The sequence below is a fragment of the Miscanthus floridulus genome, chromosome 4, assembly GCF_019320115.1.
Source record: "Miscanthus floridulus cultivar M001 chromosome 4, ASM1932011v1, whole genome shotgun sequence".
In the NCBI taxonomy this organism is placed as follows: domain Eukaryota; kingdom Viridiplantae; phylum Streptophyta; class Magnoliopsida; order Poales; family Poaceae; genus Miscanthus; species Miscanthus floridulus.
In genome coordinates this window covers 4,277,097-4,300,836 of record NC_089583.1, presented here as the reverse complement: position 1 = coordinate 4,300,836, position 23,740 = coordinate 4,277,097, and the positions used below count along the sequence as shown (strand labels likewise).

The following is a 23,740-nucleotide window of genomic DNA, read 5'->3' as shown; positions in this document are numbered from 1 at the left end:
GAGCGCGTGCCACTTGGTGTCCCTACAGCATTTGTGCAAACACGCGTTGACAAACAAAGGTGGTCATGGGTATACATCTTTGCAAGAATGGATTTACGGCAGACTATACCCGGTGGATCTACCATGGTGAATCCGATCGTGTGAGAGACAAGGTCATGAGACAACGCATTGATGATTATGATGCTGATGCCGGGGTAGGAGACATATTAAATGACTATCATGAAGCGCACTTCAATGAAGGACGTAGGGAGGAGGAGCTAGAGCCAACCACAAAGACATATTACGATATGTTGTCTGCGGCACAGCAACCCCTTCACGGGCGTGCAAAGGTTTCTCAACTTGATGCCATTGCATGCCTAATGGCCGTAAAGTCCCAATTTAGCTTGAGTCGAGAAGCCTTCGATGTTATGCTAAAAGTTGTTGGTAGCCTACTCCCGGATGGTAACAACCTACCAAAGAGCATGTATGAGGCATAAAAACTCCTTCGTGCACTTAAGATGCCATATAAGTAGATACATGCTTGTCCGAAGGGATGCATCTTATTTAGGAAAGAACATGCGGAAGCAAAGTACTGTGTGAAGTGTAAATCGTTTAGGTTCCAAGAGGTAGACTCTAGTGATGGTCAGAAGAGGCAACTCACCGTTCCCGTGAAGATCCTATGGTACCTTCCATTCATACTGAGGGTCCAACGACTTTATATGACTGAGGAATCCACGAAACAGATGGCATGGCACAAATACGGACGTCGATACAATCCTGAGAAGCTGGTGAATCCATCCGATGAAGTATGTTTTGTTTATTTTGCATCTATTTTAATGTATTATCTACTAATTGGTTTACTCTTTTTAATTGCAGGTGATTGAATAATGGTGGGCGGTATGAGGAGGATAACGTCGCTTTACTCAAAAGTGATAGCGACGTGTAAAGGGTTCGATGCAGCTGAGGGGTCCAGGAAGAGACCTCGGGGTACACCCAAGGGTCGAGGGAAGGGTGGAGGCAAGACAAGGCCACCATCGCCTATACCTTCATCGCCATCTGAGTTACCTTCCTCTCACTCATCCTCTGACGAGGAGGAGGTACAGGTGGAGGAGGAGGCAGGGGTGGAGGAGGAGGCAGGGATGGAGGAGACAGGGGGTACCTCTTCCTCTACTTCATCACATGTGTGGTTGCGAGGTCCCTCGACCCTGCCGAGGCAACCGATACCTCTTGAGAGATGCCTGTTGATTCGACACGATGGAGACAAGTAAGTAACTTTATATGTTATCACTAATTTTTTGTTTGATATGTTCAAAATTATAATAGAAACTAATAATTTATCTTAATCATTTGGGCAGGGGTTGGAGGAACGTCAGTGGGGGTGATCACGCACGCCATGTGAACGGCATCCTTGGTCTTTTGATCAAGGAAAAGTTCCCTGGCCTGGTGCAGTTTAGCAGAACTGTTGAGTCGGCCTACGTATGGGCCCACTATGCCACCGTCCCCGACACCTCAGATCGGGATGGCAGGGTATTCACCGACAAGGCGCAGCGTGTCAAGGTCGAGCTTTGGGTAAGTCTTTCTCGCACTATATTGCTCAATACATTGCATTGATTGGACATTCTTGAAATAATGACTAGATACATCGCGTCTATATGCAAGATTTATTTAGATGCGAGGAGGGATACGAGGCCAAGGCGGATATTGTGGCTGACAAAGCCACCAAGAAACTCATCAAGGACATGCACTACGAGGCGCGCATCCAGGCCATGATCCAATACCACGTGGAATTTCTTAGTGAGAGGATCACTAAAAGGGTGGCAAGAACCATGAGCCTGACCCCAGAACAATACCTGAAGGTAAATATAGAACATCAATACTTATTTTTCTGAGATTAATTACGCTTAATTTCATCTTCTTATATGTCATACTTGATGACGTAGGTGCCTCCGTGGTGGTGCGCCTACGATGTACAGTGTTGGGCTCGGATGGTGGACAGGTGGTGCGACCTCGCATGGGAGGTGAATCACAACGCTTGTCGGGAGCGGCGTTTGCTGAAGCCGGGTGCACCACACCATCGAGGCAACCTCAACCTCTCAGAATACGCGGCTAAATGGGTACGCGAATTCATTTCTTTATCCTAACGCTCAACTCTGCATAATTTCTAATCATATTGCTTTTTTTGCAGTTGGTAGCACATGGTGGCAAGTCTTGCTCTCAGTTCATGGCATATGCTTTGGCCCACAAGGGGAAGGCGATGTCCAACGTCGCCTACAACCCAAAGGACCCACCCTCGGTGTACAGCAACGAGTTCATCCATAGTCGGCTCGATGGATACACATCGATGGCAAGGTTGGTCCATGGCCCAAAGTACGATCCGAGCGCCCATGACCTTGATGGAGAAGTGGTCATGAGGGCGGGAGGAGGCAAGAAGCATGGCCGCTCCTGGATTGCCGACGGCGCAATCGACACAGCCAGTACTCCCACTCTCTCCCAGATTTGAGCATGGAGCATGGGTTCCAGTCCGGCGATACGCCCACGACCAGACTCTACACGGTTCCAGATGAACGCACTCCAGGTTATTTTTATTTTATTCATCGTTCATTGATTTTTACATACTTTTGCATTGCATTGTAACATTTGGATGAAATATGGTAGGGTCAGCTGGAACAAGAAACGAGGCGCCGGGAGGAGCTAGAGGCGAAGATGGAGGCAGAGCGACAGAGGATGGAGGCAGAGCGGCAGATGATGGAGTTTTAGATGTTTGAATATATGAGGGGTGTTTATGTTGCAATCAGTCAACCTCCGCCACTGTTTCCAGTCTCTCCTCCTCAACCTGCTCCAAATACTGTTTCAGGCAATGTGAGTCGCTTTACAACCTTATAATTTAGTTTATGCAGAATCAATCTTACAAAGATGCCCAGACACTAGAAACTTAGTGACTAATGCTATATGTTTGTTACCAACTAGTACTTAAGCAATCATACTAGAGCACAATGCAACTGAGAAGATATTGCTGATAGTTGCAAGGGTTATACTAGTTAGGTAGTAGAGAGACCATACATGTTGTTTAATCTTGTCTCACACATGCAATCTCTTCTCCTTTGTGCAACATCAATTGGCGACATCGAATGAGCCTCATGACCCAGCGTTGTCACAGTGGAAGTCGTGTCATAAGTGACTACTTGTGATTTTATTTGTATTTGCATTTGTGGATTACCTGTGACTACATGTGGTTGTGAATGAACCTACTTGTGATTTTAAAGTTTATTTGCATTTATGTGTTGTCAATATATCTATATGAACTGCCTGTGATGCCTATTGTGAATTATCTGTGATGGATGTGATGTTTATTTGAATGTGGTACGTGGCTGTGACTGAACCTAATAAACTGATTATATGTGATAGCTTTGCCGAGTGTTACACTCGGCAAAGAGGCCTTTTGCCGAGTGTCAGGTTTAAAACACTCGGCAAAGTGGACACGTGGCAAAATTCTTTACATTCTAGGACTAAAATGGCTTCGTTGCCGAGTGTCTGCGCTATGACACTCGGTAAAGAAGCCAAAATTCTGTGCATTCTGGGACGTGTTTGCCGTGTGCCTAGTATTCGACACTCGACAAAGGACAAAGGTTTGCCGAGTGCCTGGAACTTGACACACGGCAAAGGAAGAAGCTTTGCTGAGTGCCCACACTTTGACACACGGCAAAGGAAGAAGCTTTGCCGAGTGCCCGCACTTTGACACTTCACAAAAAAGCAAGGTGTAGGGGATCGTGACGCCTAAGAGGGGAGGGGGAGGAATTAGGCAACTTAAAATTTTAAATCTTGACTATGGCCTTTTTTTCTAACCCTAGCAAAACCTATGCAAAAGATAAACTATCTAAATGTGCAACAATGGTTATGCTAGTGTATTGCTATCTCTACCGCAAAAGGAGTAATGTAATCAATGTAAATACGGAAGCTAAAGAGAAAGGTAAAGATATGCAAACTCCCGTCGATGACTCCGGTATTTTTACCGAGGTATCGAGAAACGCGCAAGCTTCCCCCTAGTCCTCGTTAGAGCCCCTCTGAAGGAATCCCTCGCAAGGGCCAAGCTCCTGGTCGGATAACTCCGTGGATAGCCTCAGGCCTTCCCCACGCGCAAGTGGGTCTCCGACATGCCTTCCGGCAAGCCTCTCCTGGATGCTCCCCGCCGTCTTCACTATCAAGCTTCCGGCCGAAACATCGCGGGCCTTGTTCCCTTCGGTACACGGTGGCAGTCACACCACAAACGCGGTTGGTGTGATCTCGCAAGACTACAAGCCCCTCCGATGTACAACAATGGTGCGCACAAGCACCGAGTGGTAAGAGGTATGCAAACCTCACTAAACACTAGGCCTAAACCAAGAGCAAGCACATAAGCGGTGGTCTAATCAACCTAAGCACATCACAAAGTACCTACGCTAATCATCTAATGAATCACTAAGCACTATGCAAGTGGAGATCACTAAAATGGTGTATCAACACCCTTGATATGTTTCCTCAGTTCCACTCCTTCATTTGGCCGGTTGGGGGTTATATTTATAAGCCCCACTGAGAAAGTAGCCGTTGGGGATGAAATCCCGCTTTTCTGCTACTGACCGGACGCTCAGGTCGTCCTGTACACGTCCGGTCGTTCCGACCGTTAGAGCCACGATCAATTGAGCGAACGCTGCCAGCGTTCGGTCACATGCCACCGGATGTGTCCGGTCGCAATTTCGCCGCTCTAGAACCTCTCTGTACTCGATCGGACGCTGCTGTCCTGCGTCCAGTCGATTTTGTTGTTCAGCGTCCGATCGCTGCTGCTGTCGAGCCTCTTGATCAGAGCGTCCGGTCACTGTGCTACCAGCGTCCGGTCTAGCGTCCGGTCACCTCTGTGAGCTCGTTTCTTTATGATCTTGCGTCCGGCTTGATTCCTATCTTCGTACTTGGACTTTACTTGATATCTTGGATCTTCTCTTATGCTTCTAAAGTCTTGCTTAAGGTGTTGATCATCGGATCATTACGGCGCCCTCGTCCAAGTCATGTCTTGCACCCTATTGAACTACAAAACAATTACTTGCAAATTCATTAGTCTAATTTGGTTGTGTTGATCATCAAACACCAGAATCCAAAACAAATGGGCCTAAGGGCCATTTTCCTTACACAAGGTTTGCCGCGTGCCTAGAAGTTGACACTCGGCAAAGAAGGAAGGTTTGTCGAGTGCCTAAGATTTGACACTCGGCAAACGCGCCGTGACCGTTTCCACTCCGTCATGTTACTTTTTTTCGCCGAGCGTCGGTTTCAGCTCTTGGCAAAGTCTTTGCCGAGTGCCCAATAGAAAACACTCGGCAAAGAGCCGTTTGCCGGCACTGTAGATGCCGTGTGCTATATGCCGAGTGTTACACTCGGCAAATCCTTTGCCGAGTGTTACACTCGGCAAATCCTTTGCCGAGTGTTTTTTGGTTTTTGCCGAGTGTGTGTGTGGCACACGTCAAAGCGACTGTTCCGGTAGTGATTTTTCTTGGCAGCAGATAAGTCGAGTTAGAAGAGAAGTCAGGGAAAAGAAAATGGGGCAAATCACTTTTTTTTTTTCTTAAAGGACAAGGGAAATCACGTTAGAAACTACGAACTCAGAGTACCTTTCTTTTGCTACATTCTCTTCGTAACAGGAACATATTTTTGTTTGCCAACATGTATATATAAAAAAAAGGATAACTCAAACTGCATTACGATTTAACACAAAAGCTTGAACCAAAGCAAGCATGAAATCCATTTTTGCCAGAGGTACAGCCGCTGGCAAGGAGAAACAAAATAAAGTAAAACCAAACATTACAGCTCCAATTGAGAGTTTAAGACTGCTACAACTACGAGTTGACTCCAGATGGCCAATTACCAGAGCGCTAAGCTGGTAACCGGTCCAGGGAATAATAAAAAAGCAAACATGGCATGCCTCATGCCAACATTTTGAGACTTAAGAGTGCAAAGGGCGGAACGCCCCCGAGATGATGAGCTGCATATAGCTTCTGAGCAATTAATTGCGGCTCTTTCTTCTGCGTTTCTTTCTGCTAGTGGTTTTAGCAGACCCCTTCTCCTCCGATGACTCACCTTCATTCTCATCTGGCTTCCTTTTGGTTGAAAGACCATTGGTCTTGGATTCATCAACAGCTTCACTGGATTTCACTTCATCTTTTGAATTCTTGTCTTCACTGCCAGCATCATCCTTTGAGTTGTCTGTGCTATCAGCCTCATCCTTGCTGCTTGCCTTCACAACAGCATCCTTAGCCTTTCCAGTAGATGGAGAGGGCCTTGCACCTTCCTTCTTAGAGTTAATGCCAGTCTTAGGTGTTTCTTGAGTATCCTTCTCAGTACTTTTTCCCTTCAGTCTGGTTGGAGTCACAGAGCTATCAGCATTCGACATATTATTGCTGGAGCGCACGCCTTTTGGACGCCCTCTCTTCTTGGGAGGATTATTAACATCACTGCCACTGTGCATAAAACAGTTAATTAGTTTCACAAAAGCTACCGAGTGTACAATGTATCAAGATAGCACATTCATAATAGTAAACACTTACCTTTGAGGTGTTCCTGTTTTTCCTCCCTTCATTTGTTTACCTGAGCTCCCTTTAGCTTTTCTGCCACGTGGTCTGGTTTACAAGAAACAACTCATAATTTAACAACTGAAACCTTTGCATTAAGTTATAACCTAAAAAATGGACGGGAGTGGAATTCCAGGTAACATTGGCATAGAACAGTGTGTGCGTGTGAACAAATGAACCAAAGTTGATCAATTGGGATAGAAAGTAACTCAGATGTAACAAAGAAGACACATTAGGAATAATTCAACTTCAGAATTTCCATTTGGTGGTTACCACCAAATAGCAAAGTTATAGCTAGACAATCAAACAGATCAAAGGCATGCTAGACAGGTTAAGTTGGAGATAAGGACAGCGACAAAAACACATAAAAGAATTCACATAAAAGCTTAAAACATATGAGACAAACATTGGTTGTTTGAAAAAATCAAGCATTTGCATGCTACCGCTGCTTTGCTTTTTAGTGTTGAAACTAGTAACCCAGTAAGTGTAAGAAGCTGCTCCTAGCAACTTAGGCAGAAACCAGTTCTTAATACGAGGTAGGGGAAACTGCAGTTGTGCACAGAATCACATATTATACTGTTTAACGTTCTGGCATAACTATAATTGTCATCTAAAACACAGAACATACAAAAGGCGCAAAGTAGATATTTTTCTTACATATTAGATGGTGCATCAGGATCAGTGTCTTGTTCCTGCAGGATGGCAAATGAATCCGAAAAAGGAACAGAGAGGAGGATAGATATAACTGCATCAAATTCAAACCTAATGGAAATACCTCAGAAATGAACTCCCATCTTTCCTTCTTAAGCACTAGTACCTCAACATCACCATCATCATACGAAACCTGAGTGACAAGAGGAAAGGGTCCAAACATCATAATCAGTTTTGTTTAAGAGAAAAATAAGAATTCCATCACTAATAATAGTGTTTTTCATTCAGACAGGCTAAACACTTAAGGAACAAATGAAATGTGAATGGGCACCTTGTGCTTCTTTGAAAAAGAATCGAATGATTCAACGACACCCGCATAGAACCTGCAAATCAAGAAATAATTTCAAAAACCAAACTGCATACTAGCATAACTCAAGGAGCAAATATCATTTTCAGCTGTCAACACTGTTATAAAAAAGAAGATTTAAAGAAAAAACAAGAAAAACTATAGGTGTAAAGTTCCAACCAGAAAAACAATTCACAAGCAGATAATATTTATATATAAAAAAGGGACAAATAGCAACCACAATGCAGACTTGGTAGCCTTCGGAAATAGCGACCACAGTGCATCCAGAAGGTGGTCAGCAATAAAATATATGCTCACAAATAACCAAATGCTTCACTATAGAAATATCAATGACATTGCGATAGACAAAAAAAAAACATTGGTGCAAAAAATAATATATACTAACTACTGTAAGAATGCCATTACTGATAAGAAACGCATGTTGATCATCGGACTTACATTTTGTCATCTGGCCACCAAACTTTGATTCTTGAGCCAACAAGGTTTTCATCAAGCATTTTGTTTTTCTTTGATAGAGGGGTCTGCCAACACAACAGAAAAGGTTCTGATAAACTGAAACAGAAATAAGGTCGAAGATAATTCACTGTGTGTCAAGAATGCATACCTCTTGAGCTTCCTGCAAACGTTTCCTTTTTGATGACGCCCCACCATCCTCTTGTTGGCCCTTTGATTTATCGATCCTTGTTGGGGACACCACCTCGAGTAACCGGAGCAGCTCCTCGCGGTCCTCCGGGATAGCGCCAAAGCGCTGGCTTACGTCGCGCATCCGCAGCCCGGCCTCAGCCTGCACTTCCTTCGGCGTCATCACAGGGGCTGCACGCAGTGCGTCCTCCGCCATCGTCGGGGCGCGGGGTGGAGACCTAACGGGGAGAGGGGTTTAGGGTTTTGGCGAGGGGGCTGGTGGTGATGGGAAGACTAGCGGGGGTAGGGTTTTATAGCCGACGAGGCACCGGTGGTGGTGACGGCGACGGTGAGGAGGCGTTCGCACTCGACCTCTCCCACCTTCAAAATTTTCATGATTCGTCGCCATTCAAATCGTGCAACGGGAACATCTGGGTTGGGTGAGGTTGAGCAGGGGCTGAGCTGTTGAGGCCCCTTCAACCAGTTTACCTCCAAAGGCACTCGACCTCTCCCACCTCCAAAGGCTGCGACGAGGACAGGTCACACAAGTCGGGTTGACTCTGATTTCGAATTCAAAGGATAATATGGAAGGGAAAACTTGGCGGCAGACAGGGTTCATATACTAGGGTTAATTCAAAAAATGTCTGGGATCATTTGAAAAATATAAGTGTAAATGTTTAAATTGTAGGGTTTAGATGTTTTGTGTAGGGCTTTTAACATTTTTTTCTTTTTGGTTACTTTTATTGTCAATGCTCATTTTGAATAATTTGTTTTTTTAATATTTGAATGTGAAGTGTTGGGTTTACATGCTATTTGGGTCCTTAGAGCTAACAATTGTACTAGCTGCTAAAAATCTTATGTGATCTCGTTTGATCTCTCTAATTAATATAGTATAGTTAGTATCTTACACAATATCCAACTTACATGTGGTCTGTTTGGATCCATAGCTAATAGTCTAGCTAGTGTCTTACCTACCACCCAGATTAATTCTATCCCATTTAAATCTCTAGCTATTAATCTAGCTAGCATCTTACCTACCACGTAGATTAGCTGTCACATTTGGATCCATAGCTAATATCTTAGCTGTCACATTTCTAGATTCATAGCTTCTACTATGTATCTAGATATAATATATATCCAGGTGCATAGCAAAAGATATGAATTTAGAAAATCCAAAACGTCTTATAATTTGGAACAAAGAAGTAGCTGTTAAAAATCTTATGTGATCTCGTTTGATCTCTCAATTAATATACTCCAGTTAGTATCCTACATAAAATCTAGCTTACATGTGGTCCCGTTTGGATCCATAGCTAATAGTCTAGAAGTGTCTTACCTACTACCCAGATTAATTCTATCCCATTTAAATCTCTAGCTATTAATCTAGCTAGCATCTTACCTACCACCTAGATTAGCTGTCACATTTGGATCCATAGCTCATATCTTACCTACCACCTAGATTGCATATGGTCCTGTTCAGATCCCTAGCTCATATTCTAGCTAGTGTATTACCTACCACCCAGCTCATATATGCATATTCCATGAATGTTTACGAGGAAAAATGATTGTGATATATAATGACCATAGTTTATGTTCAATCTATTTTGTAGTACTATCTAAAACATTGAATGGCTCTAACTAACCATATATTTAGTTTTTAGTTTTTGGGACACGGAAGATGGGATAGGTGGATCCCATTCTGAAGGTTGTTTAGTTTAGGGGAAACTAGGGAGGAGGATGTCTGGCCCTAGGGGGAGTCCGCCCCCTCCCCTCACCACATATCGAGTTGACGGGCTCGTTCCTTGTGAACACCATAGCTCCTCCGTCCGTGCCAAGTACAAGGGTAGGGTGCGGGTTGGCATGGAAGTGTTGAGGGGCTTGAGGCAAGCACAATCGTTGAGGCGGGGGTGCCCCAATGACAAGCATGTGGCTTGTAGCATGGGAGTTCCCGAGGTAGGTGACGTGCGGTGGGTGGGGTAGGCACAATGAGGGCACGAATGGAGGTAGTTGTGCTAAGAACTGAGCTCAAGCAGGTGGCTTTGCAGGGGTAGCTTCGACGGGTGGGGTAGGAAGGCAGGCCAGAGTGCGGCAACGGTGTACAGAGGATTTGGGAGGAAGAAAATATGTGGACAAGAGATTGTGAGTAGACCCCATGTTTCATGGCGACTGACAATGTGAAAATTGTGTTCATCCCAGTCATCTCTATCAGTCCAACCAAAGAAAAAAAAAATAAGAATGGACTATCCTTTTAAACCAAACGTATGATGGGACCATCACATCCCACATTCAGGGATGAGACTATCTCATTCCAAGACGTTCCCAAACCAAACATGTGCCACAATAATAACTATGATGGTTGTGCCAAGGCCCTAGCATTAGCTATAAACATGGGAAGGCGATGTCCAACGTCGCCTACACCCAAAGGACCCACCCTCGGTGTACAGGCAACGAGTTCATCCATAGTCGGCTCGATGGATACACATCGATGGCAAGGTTGGTCCATGGCCCAAAGTACGATCCGAGCGCCCATGACCTTGATGGAGAAGTGGTCATGAGGGCGGGAGGAGGCAAGAAGCATGGCCGCTCCTGGATTGCCGACGGCGCAATCGACACAGCAGTACTCCCACTCTCTCCCAGATTTGAGCATGGAGCATGGGTTCCAGTCCGGCGATACGCCCACGACCAGACTCTACACGGTTCCAGATGAACGCACTCCAGGTTATTTTTATTTTATTCATCGTTCATTGATTTTTACATACTTTTGCATTGCATTGTAACATTTGGATGAAATATGGTAGGGTCAGCTGGAACAAGAAACGAGGCGCCGGGAGGAGCTAGAGGCGAAGATGGAGGCAGAGCGACAGAGGATGGAGGCAGAGCGGCAGATGATGGAGTTTTAGATGTTTGAATATATGAGGGGTGTTTATGTTGCAATCAGTCAACCTCCGCCACTGTTTCCAGTCTCTCCTCCTCAACCTGCTCCAAATACTGTTTCAGGCAATGTGAGTCGCTTTACAACCTTATAATTTAGTTTATGCAGAATCAATCTTACAAAGATGCCCAGACACTAGAAACTTAGTGACTAATGCTATATGTTTGTTACCAACTAGTACTTAAGCAATCATACTAGAGCACAATGCAACTGAGAAGATATTGCTGATAGTTGCAAGGGTTATACTAGTTAGGTAGTAGAGAGACCATACATGTTGTTTAATCTTGTCTCACACATGCAATCTCTTCTCCTTTGTGCAACATCAATTGGCGACATCGAATGAGCCTCATGACCCAGCGTTGTCACAGTGGAAGTCGTGTCATAAGTGACTACTTGTGATTTTATTTGTATTTGCATTTGTGGATTACCTGTGACTACATGTGGTTGTGAATGAACCTACTTGTGATTTTAAAGTTTATTTGCATTTATGTGTTGTCAATATATCTATATGAACTGCCTGTGATGCCTATTGTGAATTATCTGTGATGGATGTGATGTTTATTTGAATGTGGTACGTGGCTGTGACTGAACCTAATAAACTGATTATATGTGATAGCTTTGCCGAGTGTTACACTCGGCAAAGAGGCCTTTTGCCGAGTGTCAGGTTTAAAACACTCGGCAAAGTGGACACGTGGCAAAATTCTTTACATTCTAGGACTAAAATGGCTTCGTTGCCGAGTGTCTGCGCTATGACACTCGGTAAAGAAGCCAAAATTCTGTGCATTCTGGGACGTGTTTGCCGTGTGCCTAGTATTCGACACTCGACAAAGGACAAAGGTTTGCCGAGTGCCTGGAACTTGACACACGGCAAAGGAAGAAGCTTTGCTGAGTGCCCACACTTTGACACACGGCAAAGGAAGAAGCTTTGCCGAGTGCCCGCACTTTGACACTTCACAAAAAAGCAAGGTGTAGGGGATCGTGACGCCTAAGAGGGGAGGGGGAGGAATTAGGCAACTTAAAATTTTAAATCTTGACTATGGCCTTTTTTTCTAACCCTAGCAAAACCTATGCAAAAGATAAACTATCTAAATGTGCAACAATGGTTATGCTAGTGTATTGCTATCTCTACCTCAAAAGGAGTAATGTAATCAATGTAAATACGGAAGCTAAAGAGAAAGGTAAAGATATGCAAACTCCCGTCGATGACTCCGGTATTTTTACCGAGGTATCGAGAAACGCGCAAGCTTCCCCCTAGTCCTCGTTAGAGCCCCTCTGAAGGAATCCCTCGCAAGGGCCAAGCTCCTGGTCGGATAACTCCGTGGATAGCCTCAGGCCTTCCCCACGCGCAAGTGGGTCTCCGACATGCCTTCCGGCAAGCCTCTCCTGGATGCTCCCCGCCGTCTTCACTATCAAGCTTCCGGCCGAAACATCGCGGGCCTTGTTCCCTTCGGTACACGGTGGCAGTCACACCACAAACGCGGTTGGTGTGATCTCGCAAGACTACAAGCCCCTCCGATGTACAACAATGGTGCGCACAAGCACCGAGTGGTAAGAGGTATGCAAACCTCACTAAACACTAGGCCTAAACCAAGAGCAAGCACATAAGCGGTGGTCTAATCAACCTAAGCACATCACAAAGTACCTACGCTAATCATCTAATGAATCACTAAGCACTATGCAAGTGGAGATCACTAAAATGGTGTATCAACACCCTTGATATGTTTCCTCAGTTCCACTCCTTCATTTGGCCGGTTGGGGGTTATATTTATAAGCCCCACTGAGAAAGTAGCCGTTGGGGATGAAATCCCGCTTTTCTGCTACTGACCGGACGCTCAGGTCGTCCTGTACACGTCCGGTCGTTCCGACCGTTAGAGCCACGATCAATTGAGCGAACGCTGCCAGCGTTCGGTCACATGCCACCGGATGTGTCCGGTCGCAATTTCGCCGCTCTAGAACCTCTCTGTACTCGATCGGACGCTGCTGTCCTGCGTCCAGTCGATTTTGTTGTTCAGCGTCCGATCGCTGCTGCTGTCGAGCCTCTTGATCAGAGCGTCCGGTCACTGTGCTACCAGCGTCCGGTCTAGCGTCCGGTCACCTCTGTGAGCTCGTTTCTTTATGATCTTGCGTCCGGCTTGATTCCTATCTTCGTACTTGGACTTTACTTGATATCTTGGATCTTCTCTTATGCTTCTAAAGTCTTGCTTAAGGTGTTGATCATCGGATCATTACGGCGCCCTCGTCCAAGTCATGTCTTGGCACCCTATTGAACTACAAAACAATTACTTGCAAATTCATTAGTCTAATTTGGTTGTGTTGATCATCAAACACCAGAATCCAAAACAAATGGGCCTAAGGGCCATTTTCCTTACACAAGGTTTGCCGCGTGCCTAGAAGTTGACACTCGGCAAAGAAGGAAGGTTTGTCGAGTGCCTAAGATTTGACACTCGGCAAACGCGCCGTGACCGTTTCCACTCCGTCATGTTACTTTTTTTCGCCGAGCGTCGGTTTCAGCTCTTGGCAAAGTCTTTGCCGAGTGCCCAATAGAAAACACTCGGCAAAGAGCCGTTTGCCGGCACTGTAGATGCCGTGTGCTATATGCCGAGTGTTACACTCGGCAAATCCTTTGCCGAGTGTTTTTTGGTTTTTGCCGAGTGTGTGTGTGGCACACGTCAAAGCGACTGTTCCGGTAGTGATTTTTCTTGGCAGCAGATAAGTCGAGTTAGAAGAGAAGTCAGGGAAAAGAAAATGGGGCAAATCACTTTTTTTTTTTCTTAAAGGACAAGGGAAATCACGTTAGAAACTACGAACTCAGAGTACCTTTCTTTTGCTACATTCTCTTCGTAACAGGAACATATTTTTGTTTGCCAACATGTATATATAAAAAAAAGGATAACTCAAACTGCATTACGATTTAACACAAAAGCTTGAACCAAAGCAAGCATGAAATCCATTTTTGCCAGAGGTACAGCCGCTGGCAAGGAGAAACAAAATAAAGTAAAACCAAACATTACAGCTCCAATTGAGAGTTTAAGACTGCTACAACTACGAGTTGACTCCAGATGGCCAATTACCAGAGCGCTAAGCTGGTAACCGGTCCAGGGAATAATAAAAAAGCAAACATGGCATGCCTCATGCCAACATTTTGAGACTTAAGAGTGCAAAGGGCGGAACGCCCCCGAGATGATGAGCTGCATATAGCTTCTGAGCAATTAATTGCGGCTCTTTCTTCTGCGTTTCTTTCTGCTAGTGGTTTTAGCAGACCCCTTCTCCTCCGATGACTCACCTTCATTCTCATCTGGCTTCCTTTTGGTTGAAAGACCATTGGTCTTGGATTCATCAACAGCTTCACTGGATTTCACTTCATCTTTTGAATTCTTGTCTTCACTGCCAGCATCATCCTTTGAGTTGTCTGTGCTATCAGCCTCATCCTTGCTGCTTGCCTTCACAACAGCATCCTTAGCCTTTCCAGTAGATGGAGAGGGCCTTGCACCTTCCTTCTTAGAGTTAATGCCAGTCTTAGGTGTTTCTTGAGTATCCTTCTCAGTACTTTTTCCCTTCAGTCTGGTTGGAGTCACAGAGCTATCAGCATTCGACATATTATTGCTGGAGCGCACGCCTTTTGGACGCCCTCTCTTCTTGGGAGGATTATTAACATCACTGCCACTGTGCATAAAACAGTTAATTAGTTTCACAAAAGCTACCGAGTGTACAATGTATCAAGATAGCACATTCATAATAGTAAACACTTACCTTTGAGGTGTTCCTGTTTTTCCTCCCTTCATTTGTTTACCTGAGCTCCCTTTAGCTTTTCTGCCACGTGGTCTGGTTTACAAGAAACAACTCATAATTTAACAACTGAAACCTTTGCATTAAGTTATAACCTAAAAAATGGACGGGAGTGGAATTCCAGGTAACATTGGCATAGAACAGTGTGTGCGTGTGAACAAATGAACCAAAGTTGATCAATTGGGATAGAAAGTAACTCAGATGTAACAAAGAAGACACATTAGGAATAATTCAACTTCAGAATTTCCATTTGGTGGTTACCACCAAATAGCAAAGTTATAGCTAGACAATCAAACAGATCAAAGGCATGCTAGACAGGTTAAGTTGGAGATAAGGACAGCGACAAAAACACATAAAAGAATTCACATAAAAGCTTAAAACATATGAGACAAACATTGGTTGTTTGAAAAAATCAAGCATTTGCATGCTACCGCTGCTTTGCTTTTTAGTGTTGAAACTAGTAACCCAGTAAGTGTAAGAAGCTGCTCCTAGCAACTTAGGCAGAAACCAGTTCTTAATACGAGGTAGGGGAAACTGCAGTTGTGCACAGAATCACATATTATACTGTTTAACGTTCTGGCATAACTATAATTGTCATCTAAAACACAGAACATACAAAAGGCGCAAAGTAGATATTTTTCTTACATATTAGATGGTGCATCAGGATCAGTGTCTTGTTCCTGCAGGATGGCAAATGAATCCGAAAAAGGAACAGAGAGGAGGATAGATATAACTGCATCAAATTCAAACCTAATGGAAATACCTCAGAAATGAACTCCCATCTTTCCTTCTTAAGCACTAGTACCTCAACATCACCATCATCATACGAAACCTGAGTGACAAGAGGAAAGGGTCCAAACATCATAATCAGTTTTGTTTAAGAGAAAAATAAGAATTCCATCACTAATAATAGTGTTTTTCATTCAGACAGGCTAAACACTTAAGGAACAAATGAAATGTGAATGGGCACCTTGTGCTTCTTTGAAAAAGAATCGAATGATTCAACGACACCCGCATAGAACCTGCAAATCAAGAAATAATTTCAAAAACCAAACTGCATACTAGCATAACTCAAGGAGCAAATATCATTTTCAGCTGTCAACACTGTTATAAAAAAGAAGATTTAAAGAAAAAACAAGAAAAACTATAGGTGTAAAGTTCCAACCAGAAAAACAATTCACAAGCAGATAATATTTATATATAAAAAAGGGACAAATAGCAACCACAATGCAGACTTGGTAGCCTTCGGAAATAGCGACCACAGTGCATCCAGAAGGTGGTCAGCAATAAAATATATGCTCACAAATAACCAAATGCTTCACTATAGAAATATCAATGACATTGCGATAGACAAAAAAAAAACATTGGTGCAAAAAATAATATATACTAACTACTGTAAGAATGCCATTACTGATAAGAAACGCATGTTGATCATCGGACTTACATTTTGTCATCTGGCCACCAAACTTTGATTCTTGAGCCAACAAGGTTTTCATCAAGCATTTTGTTTTTCTTTGATAGAGGGGTCTGCCAACACAACAGAAAAGGTTCTGATAAACTGAAACAGAAATAAGGTCGAAGATAATTCACTGTGTGTCAAGAATGCATACCTCTTGAGCTTCCTGCAAACGTTTCCTTTTTGATGACGCCCCACCATCCTCTTGTTGGCCCTTTGATTTATCGATCCTTGTTGGGGACACCACCTCGAGTAACCGGAGCAGCTCCTCGCGGTCCTCCGGGATAGCGCCAAAGCGCTGGCTTACGTCGCGCATCCGCAGCCCGGCCTCAGCCTGCACTTCCTTCGGCGTCATCACAGGGGCTGCACGCAGTGCGTCCTCCGCCATCGTCGGGGCGCGGGGTGGAGACCTAACGGGGAGAGGGGTTTAGGGTTTTGGCGAGGGGGCTGGTGGTGATGGGAAGACTAGCGGGGGTAGGGTTTTATAGCCGACGAGGCACCGGTGGTGGTGACGGCGACGGTGAGGAGGCGTTCGCACTCGACCTCTCCCACCTTCAAAATTTTCATGATTCGTCGCCATTCAAATCGTGCAACGGGAACATCTGGGTTGGGTGAGGTTGAGCAGGGGCTGAGCTGTTGAGGCCCCTTCAACCAGTTTACCTCCAAAGGCACTCGACCTCTCCCACCTCCAAAGGCTGCGACGAGGACAGGTCACACAAGTCGGGTTGACTCTGATTTCGAATTCAAAGGATAATATGGAAGGGAAAACTTGGCGGCAGACAGGGTTCATATACTAGGGTTAATTCAAAAAATGTCTGGGATCATTTGAAAAATATAAGTGTAAATGTTTAAATTGTAGGGTTTAGATGTTTTGTGTAGGGCTTTTAACATTTTTTTCTTTTTGGTTACTTTTATTGTCAATGCTCATTTTGAATAATTTGTTTTTTTAATATTTGAATGTGAAGTGTTGGGTTTACATGCTATTTGGGTCCTTAGAGCTAACAATTGTACTAGCTGCTAAAAATCTTATGTGATCTCGTTTGATCTCTCTAATTAATATAGTATAGTTAGTATCTTACACAATATCCAACTTACATGTGGTCTGTTTGGATCCATAGCTAATAGTCTAGCTAGTGTCTTACCTACCACCCAGATTAATTCTATCCCATTTAAATCTCTAGCTATTAATCTAGCTAGCATCTTACCTACCACGTAGATTAGCTGTCACATTTGGATCCATAGCTAATATCTTAGCTGTCACATTTCTAGATTCATAGCTTCTACTATGTATCTAGATATAATATATATCCAGGTGCATAGCAAAAGATATGAATTTAGAAAATCCAAAACGTCTTATAATTTGGAACAAAGAAGTAGCTGTTAAAAATCTTATGTGATCTCGTTTGATCTCTCAATTAATATACTCCAGTTAGTATCCTACATAAAATCTAGCTTACATGTGGTCCCGTTTGGATCCATAGCTAATAGTCTAGAAGTGTCTTACCTACTACCCAGATTAATTCTATCCCATTTAAATCTCTAGCTATTAATCTAGCTAGCATCTTACCTACCACCTAGATTAGCTGTCACATTTGGATCCATAGCTCATATCTTACCTACCACCTAGATTGCATATGGTCCTGTTCAGATCCCTAGCTCATATTCTAGCTAGTGTATTACCTACCACCCAGCTCATATATGCATATTCCATGAATGTTTACGAGGAAAAATGATTGTGATATATAATGACCATAGTTTATGTTCAATCTATTTTGTAGTACTATCTAAAACATTGAATGGCTCTAACTAACCATATATTTAGTTTTTAGTTTTTGGGACACGGAAGATGGGATAGGTGGATCCCATTCTGAAGGTTGTTTAGTTTAGGGGAAACTAGGGAGGAGGATGTCTGGCCCTAGGGGGAGTCCGCCCCCTCCCCTCACCACATATCGAGTTGATGGGCTCGTTCCTTGTGAACACCATAGCTCCTCCGTCCGTGCCAAGTACAAGGGTAGGGTGCGGGTTGGCATGGAAGTGTTGAGGGGCTTGAGGCAAGCACAATCGTTGAGGCGGGGGTGCCCCAATGACAAGCATGTGGCTTGTAGCATGGGAGTTCCCGAGGTAGGTGACGTGCGGTGGGTGGGGTAGGCACAATGAGGGCACGAATGGAGGTAGTTGTGCTAAGAACTGAGCTCAAGCAGGTGGCTTTGCAGGGGTAGCTTCGACGGGTGGGGTAGGAAGGCAGGCCAGAGTGCGGCAACGGTGTACAGAGGATTTGGGAGGAAGAAAATATGTGGACAAGAGATTGTGAGTAGACCCCATGTTTCATGGCGACTGACAATGTGAAAATTGTGTTCATCCCAGTCATCTCTATCAGTCCAACCAAAGAAAAAAAAAATAAGAATGGACTATCCTTTTAAACCAAACGTATGATGGGACCATCACATCCCACATTCAGGGATGAGACTATCTCATTCCAAGACGTTCCCAAACCAAACATGTGCCACAATAATAACTATGATGGTTGTGCCAAGGCCCTAGCATTAGCTATAAACATCAATTTTTCTTCGTTGAACTCTTAATTCCAGCTCGGGAAAGATTTATGTGATTTTTTAACATAAATGTTGCAAAGACTCTATATGCCACGACTTCATTGTTTCACATGTCTAGTAACTCTAAAAAATCTCTAACATATCTTTTATAGTTGAAACCTGAGCCACCAACTTCTTTATCCTTGCCCCCTTTAGAACATTTTTTGTATCTTATGTGAATGCTGAATGGACATAATGATTCCACACATATAACGGCTAAGTCTAAACAAAGCAAAATATCAAAGATTCCACAACAACAATAGAGAAATTCAAATAAAGCGCACAAGGAAAATATACTAAGATATGTTGTGCTCCTATGACTGTCACTGTTCTCATTTATCTTGATGAAAACACTTTCCCTATTTATGAAAACATTTCATGAAAATATAAATAATAGTAATAAAAATAAACTAAGATATGTTGTATCCCTAAACTCATTATATGAAACACATAAATACCTGTGAATTGATCATAGATTAGTTGGTTAGGTTTCTTGTGTTGGAACCGGTCCACCCAGGTTCAAATCCTCGACTTGGCAAGGATGCTTGAATTTTCCTAGATTTATTTCAGGATTTAATGGCGCTATGCTTTCAGTTGTAGGCGATGTCCCCGTCAACAGCAAGATGTCTGTGATGACTTCATGAATCTTGGTGAACCTCGAGCTCTGCTAGCTCAATCCTTCGGAGGAGTTCATAGGGGTAGGACTTGCGTACATGTGTTCATAGGGATGAGTTTGCGTGCATGTTGTGGGCGTCTATGTTGTACTGTGTAATTATAAAAAAACACATAAATACGTAATAACCATACCCTCCCTTCCTCGTCTATCTTAGAACTTCAATATTGAGGTCTCCTTTTTTGTTGTGTTTAATTCTCTATTAGAGCGCACATCACTAGCTAACCATTTCGAGTAGAAAATAGACATATAATGAAAGAAATCACTCACATATGGTGGAACAAAGAAGAAGATGAAGACTTGCGGATGGCGGCGGACTGGCGGCATTAGGGAAGGTGTTGTGTATGCCTATTATATATGGGTTGGTAGGCGGCTATATATATAGAGTAGGGTTGCGAAATAATGAATGGGCTTCTAGGGTTTGGTCGTAGCTTTGGGCCAGTTTATCCGGCCCATATAACCTTTTAATCTTTGGCCCAAGCCTCACCCACTTACTCTATGCCTTTTCATACTCAACTCCCAAATGTTTTAGCTTGCATCTTTCACTGGCAGTCCAATTTGGGCCTAGCCACTTCCTATTTTTGACCCCTCGTGGCACAGTGAGCGAATCTGTGCTCATGCGTACTACCAAACACATTTTTTTGATTACCCCATGTAAATAAGATGGGGGTTTCTTATACTGTGCGACCAATAAAAATAAAGTTTTAAAATAGCATACACTCACCATTAATACGAATCCTACTCCCAAAGTCCAAAAATGTAATCTAGTTTTATCATAGATAAAACTTCTCTATTTTGGACTGACACCGTAACATATAAAATTGTAAGTACAATCAAGCCCTAATGTGGATTTTGGTGATAATGACTACATAATTAGAGGACTAATGAGATTTATCGAGTTGACAAGCAGGTGAGAAAACAATGAGGATGCTAAATAAAATGGTGGACCCTCTAATTACAAATAGTAGCGGTATTGGACTCAATAAAGGTTTAGATTCATTTTATATTTTGAAATTGAGTATAGGAACTGTTGTACTATCAAGGAGGGTGCACTACACAAGCTTTAGTGTGTAACCATGTGCTCAACTCAACCCGACCATAAACAAATCCTCACACAAAGCAAGGCCAGCCAAAAGCCTAACTCCTACCTTCTATTGATGGCTTGCGTGGAAGTGCAGCATATTATGCAGCACTGCCGCGCATTATGAGGCACTATCGTGACTTAACGGTCGACTGGGATGATGGGGGTATTTATACCTCTTTTCTCCTCCCAACGGCTAGCTCGACCACTTCACTCCCAACAACTAGCAGACAAGCTTTTCTTTAGCCTTAAAGCCTCCCAACTTTTCCCATTGATTCCTAGTGATTCCTTGAGAGATTGGCCTCCAAATTTCACAATAGACCTTGCCAAACCAAGCTCCAACTCCTAGAATACTTGGTTCGCGTTCAAGCTGACATATTGCATTTGTTACTCTTGGAGCAAGAGCTCCTAGTCGGCTAGGCCTCACCGGTGGAAGAACTACAAGCTCTTATGTGTACTTTGGGAAGTTTGTAAACTCTCCCAACATCTAGTAAGAACTCTCAACCAAGAGACTTGCTCTCTTAACTTAAGAAGTGGACGGTGAAACTAAGCCTTGGCGGCTTCCTCAACAACGTGGAGTAGGCAAAGCCTTGGTGGCGAGCTGAACCACGGAATAAATCCCTTATCTTCGTGTTCTTGCTATTTGTATTGTGCTCTACATTGTATTGGTTGTGATTCTAGGGTTTACTCCCGATCTACTTGTGCTTGAGCTTCCAACCTTGGAGAAGGGGTAAAACAGGGTCTATACAACCTCAGGAACATCAATAATTCACTCGATCTAGTTTTCATTCGGTAGGTTTTGATTTGTGTTCTCAGGGTGCTATGATACGTGACAGTATTGTCATTGTACCCAGACGTGCAAGTGCGGCAGTGTCGTTCCTGTTAATAACCATTGCTTTGAGTTAAATTTTAAACATGCCTATTCATCCCCTCTAGGCTTTGCCTTACCATTTTTAAAATACAAAACAAACGCACTATCAAGACATATTTCAAGTTAGATTTATTGATATTTTATAAAATGAATTAGTCTTGACATAGGGTAAAAAAATTGTTGCATTTGTGTTGCTTGCATCTATTTTGTTGTATGGAAATTAATTATTAAAAACTCAGTTAGGTTAGGAATATGTTACAATTTTATTTTAAAAAACAAAACCTATTTCAAAAAAATTCAGTTGTCAATTTAAAAATGCAAATAATTGTAAATGACTTTTAAAACTTATTTGGTTCAAAAAAGTTTGAATTTAAACTTTAAAACAAGTTTAAAAAATAACCGTTGTTCTTCGATTTCATATAGAGGTTAAATTAAACTTGTTTACAAAATGTCGCCCTTGAGCAGGCCATGCTTGCATCTGTATTTGAAATTTGCAAGACAAGGACTGAACAATTAGTAAATACCTTTTCCGGCATATATTATATATGATAAATGTCGCAGCTTTGCTCCATAATAAGGTTTCATACTGCACATTATTACTACTACACTAAACCTGATCTAGAGACAAGGTTTCATGGTTCATAAACAATGTGCTTGCCTGGCACTCACTTGGGCCCTTCCTAAAAAAAATATAAGTTTTTTTTAACAAAAAAAAACGTACCACCAAAAAACTGTGGTTGTAATTGAAAAATCAGATGACAAACAAATTCTACACTGGTGGTTTCAAGTTGAAATGGTCTGAGACAAGAAAGTATTTAATCTCAACTAAAACTTTTCATTCTCAGTTGAAAGATTTTGGATCCTGCCAAACACACTTTTGAATATCAACTGAAACTCTCGGAACTCATTTCATTGATTGACATGGAAACAGAATTTTTCAAGTGGCTAGAATGATTTGGGCAAGTAGAGAAATGGAACAAACAGACAACACAAGCAGCCGTGCAGCGAGGCCATTGACATACGACGTGTTATATGGAGGCCAAAAAAAGACAAATGACTGCACTGGTACACTGTTCTGTACTGGCTTCTGGAATCATCAGAGTTCAGAATCACTTGAGCTTGTAATGAATCTGAGCAGCCTGAAGCAAACTGGCCCTATGCATAGGAATTAATAAAGTTGCAGACTTGCGGTCACCTACTTAAAATTAAACAAAATCCCTCGTCTCTGATTTTCAAATGCCCTTTCAGAGTTCTGCACTGAAAGTTTGCCACCTCATACATACCAAATGGAAAATTAAAAAAAAGATGAGCAGTGACTAAAACAACAACCAGACGCATGAATGCACCTTAATGTAGTCCTAATACAATGTGAAATTCAAAGCGTTCTTTTGGCAGAGTCACTGAGAACAACTTCAACTTCATATATAACACCTGACACCACACAATCAATGATTTCGAGCTGCAACTCAAACTTGAAGTTGCAGTCACCTAAATTAAACAAAATCTCTCATTACTGAACTTCAGAAGCCCTTTCAGAGTTCGATCAAACTACTGAAAGTTAATTTGCCACATCTCAGCTGAAAGCTTTGATGCTATATTTCAACTCTTGACTCTCAAAGTCTAGGAACTCAATTTGAAGCTTCTACATCTCACTTAAAAGTCTAAGACTTGATAGCAGTCCCTGAGTTGATGTACAACACAGTCGTTAGCACTTTGCACTACTGCACTACTACAGATGGAAATCCCGCTCAGCATTGTTACTGTCAATTTGCCAAAAGCCAAAGCAACACCATAACCATATCTGACCCAATGTGCCCTCTCCCAATCTCCCTCGCTCTGACATACATGATCTCAAACTAACTCATGTCTCATATCAATTTATTTATTCAGGAAAAAAGAACAAAAAAGATAATCCAATCAAGACTGACCCAACAATATTCAAAATCACCCTAGAAAACTACATATAATCAATCAACCCACAGAATTGCATCTTTTAGTACCACCTGGAATCTCAAATATCTATGAGACTTGTTATGACTTTAGAAGGTTAGGTCGTAAGAGAGCCACCTCACAATTCCTCACCTTGCAAGTGGCGATCATTCCCACCCCCACCCCTAAACCCAGTCAAGACCTTTCTAACTATTC

At 42.9% G+C, this 23,740-nt stretch overlaps 1 pseudogene; it reads right to left on the bottom strand.

Moving 5' to 3' along the window:
* Positions 1–23,740, bottom strand: part of LOC136547927 (putative receptor-like protein kinase At3g47110) — a 216,491-nt pseudogene that overhangs the window by 147,332 nt on the left and 45,419 nt on the right.